The following is a 16300-nucleotide window of genomic DNA, read 5'->3' as shown; positions in this document are numbered from 1 at the left end:
ATACAAATGATAAGCCAGCACACCGACATTGTTAAAAGAGGAGAAAGAAGACTGGGTCAACATCACCAGAATGTGTTTAAAAACCTTTTTGTTCTAGGCGCACTGACATAAAATACTTCAAAACCTGTGGGACGTGTACATCTCAGTCTGTTTCTTTTGGCGTGCATGTAGCTGTCCTCGTTAGTATAGTGGATAGTATCTCCGCCTGTCACGCGGAAGACTGGGGTTCGATTCCCCGACGGGGAGAGTTCCTACTTCAGTGCACTGCAGAGGAACTTCTGACTTGGCACCCTTTTCAGGAAGGATAAAGTTGAATCCTATGCCCACGTTTGCTCTAGATTCATCTACATAGATGAATAAAGACACTCGCACATTGTAGATCAATCCTTTGATAAAGCACCCTAGAGAGAATTTGGTGCCCATTGGTGATGTTATCTCTAAGCAGGCGTGACAAAACCTGCATACAACCAAGGCTGAGACTTAAGAGGATGGGAAGATTTTTTCAATTTCATAAACTACATCAGATGCTTTACTGGTGTCGAATATTGTAAGACATTAAATGTGGTGACTTGACTATGACTTGAAGGGAAGTACTTGGTAACTGCATCTTGCCTTTGGATTGTACGTGTTCACTTTTGACTTGTGTCGGGACTTGAGTGTCAAGTCTTGAGATGTACTTGTTACATTTACATTTACATTTATGGCATTTAACAGGCGCTCTTATCCAGTGCGACTTACAAAGGTGCTGTGTTATTTACTCATAGAATACAGCCTAGTCATTACAGTAGGTTGGAGTCCAATATAGAAATGATCGAGATTACTGTAGAAATACAGGGATCACTGCTGTTGCCTAGAAGTACAAAATGCATGAGGTCTATCTTAAACAATGATAAGTGCAATAAACAATAAGTTCTAAAGTTTGTTAGACAGCATCAGTGTAATAAATAATACTCTACATTAAGTGCTAATTTAGTTCTGTCAATAAAGGAGCAGGGTCATTTGTCATTTAAATATTCCATGAATAGATGGGTCTTCAGTCTGTGTTTGAAGCCTGCAAGGGACTCCGCTGTCCGGACAGCAAGCGGAAGTTAATTCCACCATCTGTGAGCCAGGACAGGAAATAGTCTCAACGCTTGTCTTCCATGAGACTTGAAGCATGGCATTTCAAGCCAAGCCATACTTGAGGTTCGAAGAACGCGAGGTTACGAATCGGGCTTTGACCATTAACTCAATGTATGAAGGGGCTGGCCCATTTTTGGCTTGGTAGGCAAGCATCAAGATTTTAAATCTGAGGTGTGCAGCTACTGGAAGCCAATGAAGGGAGCGCAGCAGCGGGGTAACACAGTTCAGCATTTAACACTATCATCCCCTCCCTGCTCACTACTAAGTTGGAGGATCTAGGACTGCATACATCCCTGTGCGACTGGATCTCCAACTTCCTAACAGACAGACCACAATCAGTACGGGTGGGCAACCGTGCCTCATCCACCCTCACCCTCAGCACTGGAGCTCCTCAGGGTTGTGTCCTAAGCCCCCTGCTCTACTCACTGTACACCTACGACTGCACAGCCACTTCCAGCTCCACCATCATTGTCAAGTTTGCTGACGACACCGTTGTCACGGGCCTGATCTCGGACAACGATGAGAGGGCCTACCTGGAGGAGATTAAACACCTGGAAAACTGGTGCCAGGAAAATAATCTCCTCCTAAACGTCAGTGAGACAAAGGAGCTGATCGTGGATTGCAGCAAGAAGCAGGAGCGGCACTACCAACCCGTGAGGATCAGTGGAACCACGGTGGAAAGAGTAGATAGTTTCAGGTACCTTGGTGTTCACATCTCGCAGGACCTGTCCTGGTCCCGCCATACCAACTCCCTGGCAAAGAAGGCTCGTCAGCGTCTTTACCACCTCAGACGCCTAAGAGACTTCAGACTGCCCTCCAAGGTACTGCGGAACTTCTACACCTGCACTATCGAGAGCATCCTCACGGGGAACATCACAGTGTGGTTTGGGAACAGCAACAAGCAGGACAGACAAACACTCCAAAGGGTAGTGCGTTCAGCAGAGCGCATCACTCATACGGAACTTCCTGACCTGCAGACCATCTACTACAAGCGGTGCCAGACCAAGGCCAGGAGGATTGTGAAGGACCCCACCCATCCCAACAATAGGCTCTTCTCTCTGTTGAGGTCAGGGAAGTGCTTTCGCTCCCTGAAGACCAAGACAGAGAAACGGAAGAGGAGCTTCTTCCCACAGGCCGTTCGGGCACTGAATCAGGGAAACTGATAAACTGTGGGGACTACCACCACCATGTAACATAACTGTAAATATGTTCAAATTCCCACCATGTAACATATAACTGTAAATGCCATGGCAAGCATATACAAAAAGAGAACTAGAGGACAGTGTGCACTCATTCTTCCAGCAAAGCCATCAGGAAAGAAACATTCCCTCACACTACACGCAGGAGTCGAAACGGCATGGGGACCCCCGCTGGATTTCAAGTGCAACGCCGTAACCTCCCGACCATCGCAGCTGTCGCACAGCTTGGGCACTTCGGGGTTAAGTCCTAGGTCTTCCTCAAGTTCAATTAAGAGTCCCCATCTGTCATTGATTCAGGGTTGTAAATGGCCTGAGATGTAAATTCAAAGATTTGGGAATCTCACAAATGGTCCACTCGCTATTTTAGCAAGCTAATGTCAATTCTAGTTGAACAGGTGCTCAAAAGCTTGTCAGAGTATTAGATTGATTCGCTACCTACAACACTAACGTGGTATCCAAGGTTTCCAAGGCGAAGATGTGGGACGGCTCAAGGTGGCTCAGCAATTTTGCATGCACACTGCTTTAAAAAAAAAATCAAAAAAATCACACCTAGCTGATGAAGGTGTCATGTAAAGCTTTCAAAGGAATGCTATTAGTACATTTGAGCAGAAATGTAAGTCAACAAATTTGAAACTTGCACATTGATAATAAATTAGTGCAGGACATCGCTTGACCTAAGTTGAATGTTGACAAGAGAGTGCAGCTCAGTACAGGAATTTGCAATAGAATAATCAAACATATTGCAAAGAGAGTCAAAGCCAAATCTGATAAAAATATTCCATATGACCTAACTCATAGTGTAGAGCAATCACGTGTTTAGCACACAGGGATAGCCAAAATGCTTTGAATATTTTGCATTTTTACAAGAATTGGAAAAGAAATACAAATGATAAGCCAGCACACCGACATTGTTAAAAGAGGAGAAAGAAGACTGGGTCAACATCACCAGAATGTGTTTAAAAACCTTTTTGTTCTAGGCGCACTGACATAAAATACTTCAAAACCTGTGGGACGTGTACATCTCAGTCTGTTTCTTTTGGCGTGCATGTAGCTGTCCTCGTTAGTATAGTGGATAGTATCTCCGCCTGTCACGCGGAAGACTGGGGTTCGATTCCCCGACGGGGAGAGTTCCTACTTCAGTGCACTGCAGAGGAACTTCTGACTTGGCACCCTTTTCAGGAAGGATAAAGTTGAATCCTATGCCCACGTTTGCTCTAGATTCATCTACATAGATGAATAAAGACACTCGCACATTGTAGATCAATCCTTTGATAAAGCACCCTAGAGAGAATTTGGTGCCCATTGGTGATGTTATCTCTAAGCAGGCGTGACAAAACCTGCATACAACCAAGGCTGAGACTTAAGAGGATGGAAAGATTTTTTCAATTTCATAAACTACATCAGATGCTTTACTGGTGTCGAATATTGTAAGACATTAAATGTGGTGACTTGACTATGACTTGAAGGGAAGTACTTGGTAACTGCATCTTGCCTTTGGATTGTACGTGTTCACTTTTGACTTGTGTCGGGACTTGAGTGTCAAGTCTTGAGATGTACTTGTTACATTTACATTTACATTTATGGCATTTAACAGGCGCTCTTATCCAGTGCGACTTACAAAGGTGCTGTGTTATTTACTCATAGAATACAGCCTAGTCATTACAGTAGGTTGGAGTCCAATATAGAAATGATCGAGATTACTGTAGAAATACAGGGATCACTGCTGTTGCCTAGAAGTACAAAATGCATGAGGTCTATCTTAAACAATGATAAGTGCAATAAACAATAAGTTCTAAAGTTTGTTAGACAGCATCAGTGTAATAAATAATACTCTACATTAAGTGCTAATTTAGTTCTGTCAATAAAGGAGCAGGGTCATTTGTCATTTAAATATTCCATGAATAGATGGGTCTTCAGTCTGTGTTTGAAGCCTGCAAGGGACTCCGCTGTCCGGACAGCAAGCGGAAGTTAATTCCACCATCTGTGAGCCAGGACAGGAAATAGTCTCAACGCTTGTCTTCCATGAGACTTGAAGCATGGCATTTCAAGCCAAGCCATACTTGAGGTTCGAAGAACGCGAGGTTACGAATCGGGCTTTGACCATTAACTCAATGTATGAAGGGGCTGGCCCATTTTTGGCTTGGTAGGCAAGCATCAAGATTTTAAATCTGAGGTGTGCAGCTACTGGAAGCCAATGAAGGGAGCGCAGCAGCGGGGTAACACAGTTCAGCATTTAACACTATCATCCCCTCCCTGCTCACTACTAAGTTGGAGGATCTAGGACTGCATACATCCCTGTGCGACTGGATCTCCAACTTCCTAACAGACAGACCACAATCAGTACGGGTGGGCAACCGTGCCTCATCCACCCTCACCCTCAGCACTGGAGCTCCTCAGGGTTGTGTCCTAAGCCCCCTGCTCTACTCACTGTACACCTACGACTGCACAGCCACTTCCAGCTCCACCATCATTGTCAAGTTTGCTGACGACACCGTTGTCACGGGCCTGATCTCGGACAACGATGAGAGGGCCTACCTGGAGGAGATTAAACACCTGGAAAACTGGTGCCAGGAAAATAATCTCCTCCTAAACGTCAGTGACACAAAGGAGCTGATCGTGGATTGCAGCAAGAAGCAGGAGCGGCACTACCAACCCGTGAGGATCAGTGGAACCACGGTGGAAAGAGTAGATAGTTTCAGGTACCTTGGTGTTCACATCTCGCAGGACCTGTCCTGGTCCCGCCATACCAACTCCCTGGCAAAGAAGGCTCGTCAGCGTCTTTACCACCTCAGACGCCTAAGAGACTTCAGACTGCCCTCCAAGGTACTGCGGAACTTCTACACCTGCACTATCGAGAGCATCCTCACGGGGAACATCACAGTGTGGTTTGGGAACAGCAACAAGCAGGACAGACAAACACTCCAAAGGGTAGTGCGTTCAGCAGAGCGCATCACTCATACGGAACTTCCTGACCTGCAGACCATCTACTACAAGCGGTGCCAGACCAAGGCCAGGAGGATTGTGAAGGACCCCACCCATCCCAACAATAGGCTCTTCTCTCTGTTGAGGTCAGGGAAGTGCTTTCGCTCCCTGAAGACCAAGACAGAGAAACGGAAGAGGAGCTTCTTCCCACAGGCCGTTCGGGCACTGAATCAGGGAAACTGATAAACTGTGGGGACTACCACCACCATGTAACATAACTGTAAATATGTTCAAATTCCCACCATGTAACATATAACTGTAAATGCCATGGCAAGCATATACAAAAAGAGAACTAGAGGACAGTGTGCACTCATTCTTCCAGCAAAGCCATCAGGAAAGAAACATTCCCTCACACTACACGCAGGAGTCGAAACGGCATGGGGACCCCCGCTGGATTTCAAGTGCAACGCCGTAACCTCCCGACCATCGCAGCTGTCGCACAGCTTGGGCACTTCGGGGTTAAGTCCTAGGTCTTCCTCAAGTTCAATTAAGAGTCCCCATCTGTCATTGATTCAGGGTTGTAAATGGCCTGAGATGTAAATTCAAAGATTTGGGAATCTCACAAATGGTCCACTCGCTATTTTAGCAAGCTAATGTCAATTCTAGTTGAACAGGTGCTCAAAAGCTTGTCAGAGTATTAGATTGATTCGCTACCTACAACACTAACGTGGTATCCAAGGTTTCCAAGGCGAAGATGTGGGACGGCTCAAGGTGGCTCAGCAATTTTGCATGCACACTGCTTTAAAAAAAAAATTAAAAAAAATCACACCTAGCTGATGAAGGTGTCATGTAAAGCTTTCAAAGGAATGCTATTAGTACATTTGAGCAGAAATGTAAGTCAACAAATTTGAAACTTGCACATTGATAATAAATTAGTGCAGGACATCGCTTGACCTAAGTTGAATGTTGACAAGAGAGTGCAGCTCAGTACAGGAATTTGCAATAGAATAATCAAACATATTGCAAAGAGAGTCAAAGCCAAATCTGATAAAAATATTCCATATGACCTAACTCATAGTGTAGAGCAATCACGTGTTTAGCACACAGGGATAGCCAAAATGCTTTGAATATTTTGCATTTTTACAAGAATTGGAAAAGAAATACAAATGATAAGCCAGCACACCGACATTGTTAAAAGAGGAGAAAGAAGACTGGGTCAACATCACCAGAATGTGTTTAAAAACCTTTTTGTTCTAGGCGCACTGACATAAAATACTTCAAAACCTGTGGGACGTGTACATCTCAGTCTGTTTCTTTTGGTGTGCATGTAGCTGTCCTCGTTAGTATAGTGGATAGTATCTCCGCCTGTCACGCGGAAGACCGGGGTTCGATTCCCCGATGGGGAGAGTTCCTACTTCAGTGCACTGCAGAGGAACTTCTGACTTGGCACCCTTTTCAGGAAGGATAAAGTTGAATCCTATGCCCACGTTTGCTCTAGATTCATCTACATAGATGAATAAACACACTCGCACATTGTAGATCAATCCTTTGATAAAGCACCCTAGAGAGAATTTGGTGCCCATTGGTGATGTTATCTCTAAGCAGGCGTGACAAAACCTGCATACAACCAAGGCTGAGACTTAAGAGGATGGAAAGATTTTTTCAATTTCATAAACTACATCAGATGCTTTACTGGTGTCGAATATTGTAAGACATTAAATGTGGTGACTTGACTATGACTTGAAGGGAAGTACTTGGTAACTGCATCTTGCCTTTGGATTGTACGTGTTCACTTTTGACTTGTGTCGGGACTTGAGTGTCAAGTCTTGAGATGTACTTGTTACATTTACATTTACATTTATGGCATTTAACAGGCGCTCTTATCCAGTGCGACTTACAAAGGTGCTGTGTTATTTACTCATAGAATACAGCCTAGTCATTACAGTAGGTTGGAGTCCAATATAGAAATGATCGAGATTACTGTAGAAATACAGGGATCACTGCTGTTGCCTAGAAGTACAAAATGCATGAGGTCTATCTTAAACAATGATAAGTGCAATAAACAATAAGTTCTAAAGTTTGTTAGACAGCATCAGTGTAATAAATAATACTCTACATTAAGTGCTAATTTAGTTCTGTCAATAAAGGAGCAGGGTCATTTGTCATTTAAATATTCCATGAATAGATGGGTCTTCAGTCTGTGTTTGAAGCCTGCAAGGGACTCCGCTGTCCGGACAGCAAGCGGAAGTTAATTCCACCATCTGTGAGCCAGGACAGGAAATAGTCTCAACGCTTGTCTTCCATGAGACTTGAAGCATGGCATTTCAAGCCAAGCCATACTTGAGGTTCGAAGAACGCGAGGTTACGAATCGGGCTTTGACCATTAACTCAATGTATGAAGGGGCTGGCCCATTTTTGGCTTGGTAGGCAAGCATCAAGATTTTAAATCTGAGGTGTGCAGCTACTGGAAGCCAATGAAGGGAGCGCAGCAGCGGGGTAACACAGTTCAGCATTTAACACTATCATCCCCTCCCTGCTCACTACTAAGTTGGAGGATCTAGGACTGCATACATCCCTGTGCGACTGGATCTCCAACTTCCTAACAGACAGACCACAATCAGTACGGGTGGGCAACCGTGCCTCATCCACCCTCACCCTCAGCACTGGAGCTCCTCAGGGTTGTGTCCTAAGCCCCCTGCTCTACTCACTGTACACCTACGACTGCACAGCCACTTCCAGCTCCACCATCATTGTCAAGTTTGCTGACGACACCGTTGTCACGGGCCTGATCTCGGACAACGATGAGAGGGCCTACCTGGAGGAGATTAAACACCTGGAAAACTGGTGCCAGGAAAATAATCTCCTCCTAAACGTCAGTGAGACAAAGGAGCTGATCGTGGATTGCAGCAAGAAGCAGGAGCGGCACTACCAACCCGTGAGGATCAGTGGAACCACGGTGGAAAGAGTAGATAGTTTCAGGTACCTTGGTGTTCACATCTCGCAGGACCTGTCCTGGTCCCGCCATACCAACTCCCTGGCAAAGAAGGCTCGTCAGCGTCTTTACCACCTCAGACGCCTAAGAGACTTCAGACTGCCCTCCAAGGTACTGCGGAACTTCTACACCTGCACTATCGAGAGCATCCTCACGGGGAACATCACAGTGTGGTTTGGGAACAGCAACAAGCAGGACAGACAAACACTCCAAAGGGTAGTGCGTTCAGCAGAGCGCATCACTCATACGGAACTTCCTGACCTGCAGACCATCTACTACAAGCGGTGCCAGACCAAGGCCAGGAGGATTGTGAAGGACCCCACCCATCCCAACAATAGGCTCTTCTCTCTGTTGAGGTCAGGGAAGTGCTTTCGCTCCCTGAAGACCAAGACAGAGAGACGGAAGAGGAGCTTCTTCCCACAGGCCGTTCGGGCACTGAATCAGGGAAACTGATAAACTGTGGGGACTACCACCACCATGTAACATAACTGTAAATATGTTCAAATTCCCACCATGTAACATATAACTGTAAATGCCATGGCAAGCATATACAAAAAGAGAACTAGAGGACAGTGTGCACTCATTCTTCCAGCAAAGCCATCAGGAAAGAAACATTCCCTCACACTACACGCAGGAGTCGAAACGGCATGGGGACCCCCGCTGGATTTCAAGTGCAACGCCGTAACCTCCCGACCATCGCAGCTGTCGCACAGCTTGGGCACTTCGGGGTTAAGTCCTAGGTCTTCCTCAAGTTCAATTAAGAGTCCCCATCTGTCATTGATTCAGGGTTGTAAATGGCCTGAGATGTAAATTCAAAGATTTGGGAATCTCACAAATGGTCCACTCGCTATTTTAGCAAGCTAATGTCAATTCTAGTTGAACAGGTGCTCAAAAGCTTGTCAGAGTATTAGATTGATTCGCTACCTACAACACTAACGTGGTATCCAAGGTTTCCAAGGCGAAGATGTGGGACGGCTCAAGGTGGCTCAGCAATTTTGCATGCACACTGCTTTAAAAAAAAAATCAAAAAAATCACACCTAGCTGATGAAGGTGTCATGTAAAGCTTTCAAAGGAATGCTATTAGTACATTTGAGCAGAAATGTAAGTCAACAAATTTGAAACTTGCACATTGATAATAAATTAGTGCAGGACATCGCTTGACCTAAGTTGAATGTTGACAAGAGAGTGCAGCTCAGTACAGGAATTTGCAATAGAATAATCAAACATATTGCAAAGAGAGTCAAAGCCAAATCTGATAAAAATATTCCATATGACCTAACTCATAGTGTAGAGCAATCACGTGTTTAGCACACAGGGATAGCCAAAATGCTTTGAATATTTTGCATTTTTACAAGAATTGGAAAAGAAATACAAATGATAAGCCAGCACACTGACATTGTTAAAAGAGGAGAAAGAAGACTGGGTCAACATCACCAGAATGTGTTTAAAAACCTTTTTGTTCTAGGCGCACTGACATAAAATACTTCAAAACCTGTGGGACGTGTACATCTCAGTCTGTTTCTTTTGGGGTGCATGTAGCTGTCCTTGTTAGTATAGTGGATAGTATCTCCGCCTGTCACGCGGAAGACCGGGGTTCGATTCCCCGACGGGGAGAGTTCCTACTTCAGTGCACTGCAGAGAAACTTCTGACTTGGCACCCTTTTCAGGAAGGATAAAGTTGAATCCTATGCCCACGTTTGCTCTAGATTCATCTACATAGATGAATAAAGACACTCGCACATTGTAGATCAATCCTTTGATAAAGCACCCTAGAGAGAATTTGGTGCCCATTGGTGATGTTATCTCTAAGCAGGCGTGACAAAACCTGCATACAACCAAGGCTGAGACTTAAGAGGATGGAAAGATTTTTTCAATTTCATAAACTACATCAGATGCTTTACTGGTGTCGAATATTGTAAGACATTAAATGTGGTGACTTGACTATGACTTGAAGGGAAGTACTTGGTAACTGCATCTTGCCTTTGGATTGTACGTGTTCACTTTTGACTTGTGTCGGGACTTGAGTGTCAAGTCTTGAGATGTACTTGTTACATTTACATTTACATTTATGGCATTTAACAGGCGCTCTTATCCAGTGCGACTTACAAAGGTGCTGTGTTATTTACTCATAGAATACAGCCTAGTCATTACAGTAGGTTGGAGTCCAATATAGAAATGATCGAGATTACTGTAGAAATACAGGGATCACTGCTGTTGCCTAGAAGTACAAAATGCATGAGGTCTATCTTAAACAATGATAAGTGCAATAAACAATAAGTTCTTAACCCTTAACCCTTAACCCTAACCCTAACCCTAACCCTTCACTTAATCATTAAATCACTAAAAGCATGTTGAACTGTGCTCTTCATGTATGTTGGCTAAAACGTTGTCATCTCCTTCATTTCATCTGCTTATTTCCTTAACATAGCTGCACATAACGACCTAGATTTGCTTGACGCTGCTGTCATCATCGAGGGGCGGGTCTGGGAGTGGCTCACGCTTCAGTAGCACTCGATGCTTTTAGGCTTCGGTAGCGTTAGATACTTTCAGGGTTCTTGGCTGTCGTCCCCGCAGGCCGATGTGCACCTGTGCCGTGATGTTGAGTGACATCTTTTGCCCTTTTCTAAGCTCATTAACGCATGTTTTTCCAGCTCCCTCTTCCTCTGCTTCGGAGGTCCTTGCCCCACCCGAGCGCTCCCTGCCAATGGCTGAACCGGAAAAGCAGCCTTCGCAAATGCAGCCAGTGCCCACTGCTGAGGTGAGCGGCACCAGCCCGCCTTGGTGCTTTTGTGGTCAGTCGAGTTAAACGGCAAGCCCATATTCACGGTACGTGCGTTTGTTCGTTTAAGTTCCTTCTGCCCGAGAGCTGGAAGCAGACACTGCCCAGAGAGCAGCATCAGTGGGTTAGCCGGCCGCTTTTCACCAGAGAACAGTCTGGGAGGCCGGCGCTGACCAAGCATCTGCGTCTGTGGTGGTTGCCTCCCGGACCCCGGCTGGTATACGCACAACCTCTGTCTTCACCCGACGCCTTCTTCCACAGCAGACTGTTTCTGTGGATGCCCTACCGCATGTGGGCATTCAAGCTGCTGTGCGTGCAGCCCGAGTGCCGTCGGCTGGGCCATAAGCTGACGGCCTGCGGGCTGTACAAGACTGTCCGGAGGGTCTTGGACTTCAGCGGCTGGTACTTCATGGCCACTGAGTACCTGGAGGGCCGCTGCTGTAAGAAGAAGGTGGCGGGCTGATCACAGGACATATTGGAGCAGCTGGACCCCATCCATCGGGAGAAGTTCCTGTTCACTTTGTATTTACATGTACAGCGCAACACAAGTCCTAAGCACTCCAAAAAAAAAGGTGTTCAACCATATGAGAGCAGTAAACGTTTGTGTGCTTCAGTCCAAAAGTGTATGTTTCTTTCTTTTATTTTTAGGAGAGCCTGGGACCTGATGGTGTTCCAGGCTACCATCACATAGTAAACCTGGCCGACAGTCTGGTGGACCTGCGTCACCAGGCCTTTGTGACACAGCAGAGGGTAGACAGCATCGTCGCTCTCTGGGACAAATGGCCGGAGAGTGACACGGGCAGCGTTGCCTAGCTACCACGTCACAGAGACCGACTTATTAAGGGACGGTTTAAAAGCAGCCACTCTAAGACCTCTGTTGTAGCTGGAACAGAGAGTCTGAAGCGGTAAGCGCACTCTCCATAAACCAGTGAGTTTCCTTGAGTTTCACTTGTAGCTGTATGAATAATTGGTTCTGTCTGTCTGTCTGTGTGTGCTTTTGTATCTTCACAGCTGCTTCCTTGGACAAGGAAGTGGGCCTGCTTAGTGGCCCAGCATCAGCCGCCTGGTGGAGGATGTGTGCCTGGCGCTTTGTCGGCTTCACCTGGCCGGTCAGACCATCGCCGGCACCAGGGTGAACAGGTGGGCTGCCGTCATGAGGGACTACGGCGTCATCAGAGACGTAGTCCTCGGCAGCCCCGGCCTCGTGACCCGGACCCGTATTCAACTTTTTGAGTTGAATCAGCGGACACTGACCCAGTGGTGAGTTTAGGGGGTTTTATATTGACCTCATTGGCACTGTGGACTATACAGGCTGAGTACTAATAGGCTGTGCTGCTGTTTTTGTTACAGGTACAACGCCAGGAAGAAAAAGCAGGAACAGGATGTTCTGCATCTGAGCGTTGGCCAGTCCAGCACTCCCATGGTGGCCCCAGAACCTCTCCCTCCCGCACTGAATAAGCTCCCGGAGCGTCCGACTCATGGGCACCCTGCCTTTGACTTTAACATACAGCAGGATGCGTCCGGGCAGGCTTTTCAGCGCGTCCGAGGCCAACCTCCTCTTCCTCCTGGTGAGACCCTGACAAGCTCCGGTCTGGAAGGCGACGCGGCTTCTGCCACCGCCGCCACTCCTGCTGCCCCTGCCGTGCCGGCCGGGCCCAAGGTGCCCCTGACCACGGCCTGGCGTTGAAAGAAAAAGGCAGAGGCCGAGGCTGCCGCTGCTGCCGCCGCTGCTGCAGATGGACAGATCCCCACAAAGATCCCCACAAAGCGACACAAGCATGAACACTACGCCTGCAAGCAATGTGGCCAACCTAAAATGAAAGAGTTTAGCCATAGCAGGTTTTGTGGGGTGCACTTCTGCGCTGCGGCAGGGGGGGAAATCTGAAGTTATCTTATCCTGGAAAAAGCATGTTTTAAAAGGCCATTTAAAAGGCCAGGCACGATTGTTGGAAATTTACCAGAAAAACACTGTGTATTCAGCATGAGATTTCTGGCGAACGGTTGCATGTAGATGGCTGAAAATCGGTAAGCAGGTACCTAAGAAATATTACTTTGATAAATGTACTGTACTTTAAGAATATTTGATGCTATCAAATGATTTATTTGAGTATGCAAGTTTGAGCCCGCCGGCAGGGCCCGCTACGGGGCCATTTTAAAAGGGCAGCTGCGTAGCTCTGTAATACCTTTACCTTGACGCTGGGGGCAAGGTGATCTAGTGCAACATGTTGTGTTATTTGTTATTTGTTATTTGTACCTAAAACTGGGTGCCGGGTATTTTTTAAAATAGATCGACTCGTTGCGGACATAGACAACGGACGACGAGGTGGTCTTAAATTTGCAGCTTTTGATGAATGAGTCCTTCTTTGTGAGCATTGTGCTTATAATCATTTGTTGAAAAAAAGTGCTGTGATTTGTATTTATACCTTTCTATGTAGCATGCAAGATTTCAGTCAGTGACACCCTCTTTTAACAAGTTCTTTTTGATTTATTACCAAATTCTAAATTCTGGCCCTAAACCTAGCTAAGAGGAAAAAGCCTTAAAGCAACTACCAATCTGAGAGCATGAATTGATTCCACAAATAAGGTGCTTGGCTAGTTTTGGATTTCCTTTGGATCAAGGTTTTAAATGTCGGGTTAGGGTTATTGTTTGATGTAAAAATGATCAAGTTTTTTTGGGGAGACACGGGGAGGCTGGTTTTGCTCCATGAATGGGTGGAGTCGCCTTCCTGTCTTCTGACGGATCATAACGGTGACCTATGGGCTTCTGAGACCTGCCCTCTTGCAGAGACCTCTTGCCGGCACGGGCAGTTATATGTGTGCCCCATGCAGCAGTCATGACGTGCTTGTTACGGCAGCACATATACTAAAATTGGATCGATGCAGAGAAGATTAGCATGGCCCCTGCGAAAGGATGACACGCAAATCCGTGAAGCGCTCCACATTTTTGACCAGCGGAGATGTGGCATGCCAATCCAGCAGGTCCTGCCATCTGCCGACCAAGAATTATGACGATACCGCTTCACTTATAAAACTAGCACCTTTTCTACGGCTCAACGTCACATTCCAAAGACAGTCTAAGTTAGGAGCATAACTTCAAGATTGAGCAAAATACATTAAACTGTAGGGTATGGCTAAAGCACTGCACACACACTGTGATTTTCAATAACGAACTAATGGAGATGTCACTGACTGGTTTTTAGTTGTTGTTTAAATACAGAAATCAACAAAAAGTCACAGACTCTCTCCACACCTAGATTTCAGTCCCAAATTTTTGTTGCATCACTTTAATTTACTCTCCAACTGACATGCTTAAATGTGAAGTGCAGAGATTAATCAAATACTATCTGTTAGCACCTGGGACTACCAGTTGCTGTAAGCTTCTCTTGCATCACTTTAATTTACTTTCAAGATAACATGCTAGAATGTGAAGTGCAGTGATTAATAAAAAAACTCTGTTAGTGCCTCCGAATACCAGATGTTGTAAGCTTTTATTGCATCACTTTACTTTACTTTCCTGCTAACATGCTTGAAAGTGAAGTGCAGTGATTAATTAAAAAAAATTGTTAGATTGGTCATTGATCATATTTGCTATGAATAGGCAATTTGATAAGGCATTTAAGGCTTATGGCCACACCAGCTTGAGAACGCCCAATCTCCTCTGACCTTGGAAGCTAAGCAAGTTTGGGCCTGGTTAGTACTGAGTTGGGACCCTACCTAGGAATACCAGGTGCTGTAGGCTTTTCTTGCATCACTTTAATTTACTTTCAAGCTAACATGCTAGAATGTGAAGTGCAGTGATTAATAAAAACAGTCAGCCACTGAGAATACCAGATGCTATGTTTTTCTTTCATCACTTTAATTTACTCTTCAACTGACATGCTTAAATGTGAAGTGCAGAGATTAATCAAATACTATTTGTTAGCACTTGGGACTACCAGTTGCTGTAAGCTTCTCTTGCATCACTTTAATTTACTTTCAAGCTAACATGCTAGAATGTGAAGTACAGTGATTAATTAAAAAAAACTATCTGTTAGCACCTGGAACTACCAGTTGCTGTAAACTTCTCTTGCATCACTTTAATTTACTTTCAAGGTAACATGCTAGAATGTGAAGTACAGTGATTAATAAAAAAAATCAGTTAGCCACTGAGAATACCAAATGCTATAAGTTTTTCTTGCATCACTTTAATTTACTCTTCAACTGACATGCTTAAATGTGAAGTGCAGAGATTAATCAAATACTATCTGTTAGCACCTGGAACTACTAGTTGCTGTAAGCTTCTCTTGCATCACTTTAATTTACTTTCAAGGTAACATGCTAGAATGTGAAGTGCAGTGATTAATTAAAAAAAATCAGTTAGCCACTGAGAATACCAGATGCTATAAGTTTTTCTTGCATCTCTTTAATTTACTCTTTAACTGATATGCTTAAATGTGAAGTGCAGAGATTAATCAAATACTATCTGTTAGCACCTGGGACTACCAGTTGCTGTAAGCTTAGGCCACCTAACCCCTAACCCTAAACCCTAACCCTAACCCTATGGATGTTGTGGTGGTACAGGTGAAGATCAGGTCTAGAACATTGCCCACTTTGTGAGTCAGAGGAGAATGGTTGAGGGTGAGGTTGAATGCTCTCAACAGCGGAAGGATGCAGGAGGAATGTATCTTGTCTGATGGAAGGTTGAAGTCTCCAAGGAGAATGAGTGGATTTCCTTCGATGGCGAATTGACTCAGGAAGATGTCGAGCTCATCAATGAAGTGATCTAGGAAACATGGAGGGCAGTAAATGACAATAATAAGAAGTTTGGTGGGGAAAGACCCTCTAATGGCATGAAATTCAAAAGATAAATTGGAAAGAGGAAGTTGGAAAGAGGAAAGTGGAGTGAAATGCCACTCTCGAGACAATAGTAAACCTGTGCCACCACCCCTGCCGAAATGCCTCAGAGAATGGGTAAATGAAAAGGCAGAGGACAGGGCAGCCAAGGTCACCGAGTTCTCAGGGTGATCCATGTTTCTCTTAGAGCCAGGAAGTGTTGGGATTGGAGGGATTTGCAATGTTTCTGAAGTTGCTTGTGTTTACAAAATGTAGCGCGTGTTGTCATTTTGATGAATATACTTTGTGTATTTGCAGCGCTTTTGTGAAATGTATCGCATGTGTTTTAATTTTGATAAACATGGTTTATGTATTTACAGCATGTTTTTTTTTTTTCATTTGCAATGCAATGGGTCTTCCTGGCCATCGGAGTTGTGGGTCACGCTCCAACGCCGCTAAAATGAAAATGTAAA

At 45.1% G+C, this 16300-nt stretch overlaps 5 non-coding genes and 1 pseudogene across 5 annotated transcripts; all 6 read left to right on the top strand.

Moving 5' to 3' along the window:
- Window positions 1–174: 174 nt before the first annotated feature.
- trnad-guc (transfer RNA aspartic acid (anticodon GUC)) lies at window positions 175–246 on the top strand. Its single transcript has one exon. It is a non-coding gene; the product is annotated as a tRNA-Asp (tRNA).
- A 3129-nt stretch (window positions 247–3375) lies between these two features.
- trnad-guc (transfer RNA aspartic acid (anticodon GUC)) lies at window positions 3376–3447 on the top strand. The gene has a single exon. It is a non-coding gene; the product is annotated as a tRNA-Asp (tRNA).
- A 3130-nt stretch (window positions 3448–6577) lies between these two features.
- Window positions 6578–6649, top strand: trnad-guc (transfer RNA aspartic acid (anticodon GUC)). The gene has a single exon. It is a non-coding gene; the product is annotated as a tRNA-Asp (tRNA).
- Window positions 6650–9778: 3129 nt separating this feature from the next.
- trnad-guc (transfer RNA aspartic acid (anticodon GUC)) lies at window positions 9779–9850 on the top strand. The gene has a single exon. It is a non-coding gene; the product is annotated as a tRNA-Asp (tRNA).
- Window positions 9851–13854: 4004 nt separating this feature from the next.
- LOC118242365 (U6 spliceosomal RNA) lies at window positions 13855–13961 on the top strand. Its single transcript, XR_004776807.1, has one exon. It is a non-coding gene; the product is annotated as a U6 spliceosomal RNA (small nuclear RNA).
- A 674-nt stretch (window positions 13962–14635) lies between these two features.
- Window positions 14636–14754, top strand: LOC118242364 (5S ribosomal RNA; annotated as a pseudogene).
- Window positions 14755–16300: the final 1546 nt, after the last annotated feature.

The sequence above is a fragment of the Electrophorus electricus genome, chromosome 10 (genome assembly GCF_041902795.1).
Source record: "Electrophorus electricus isolate QZ-2024a chromosome 10, ASM4190279v1, whole genome shotgun sequence".
NCBI lineage: Eukaryota > Metazoa > Chordata > Actinopteri > Gymnotiformes > Gymnotidae > Electrophorus > Electrophorus electricus.
This window is presented reverse-complemented; position numbering and strand designations above follow the sequence as displayed.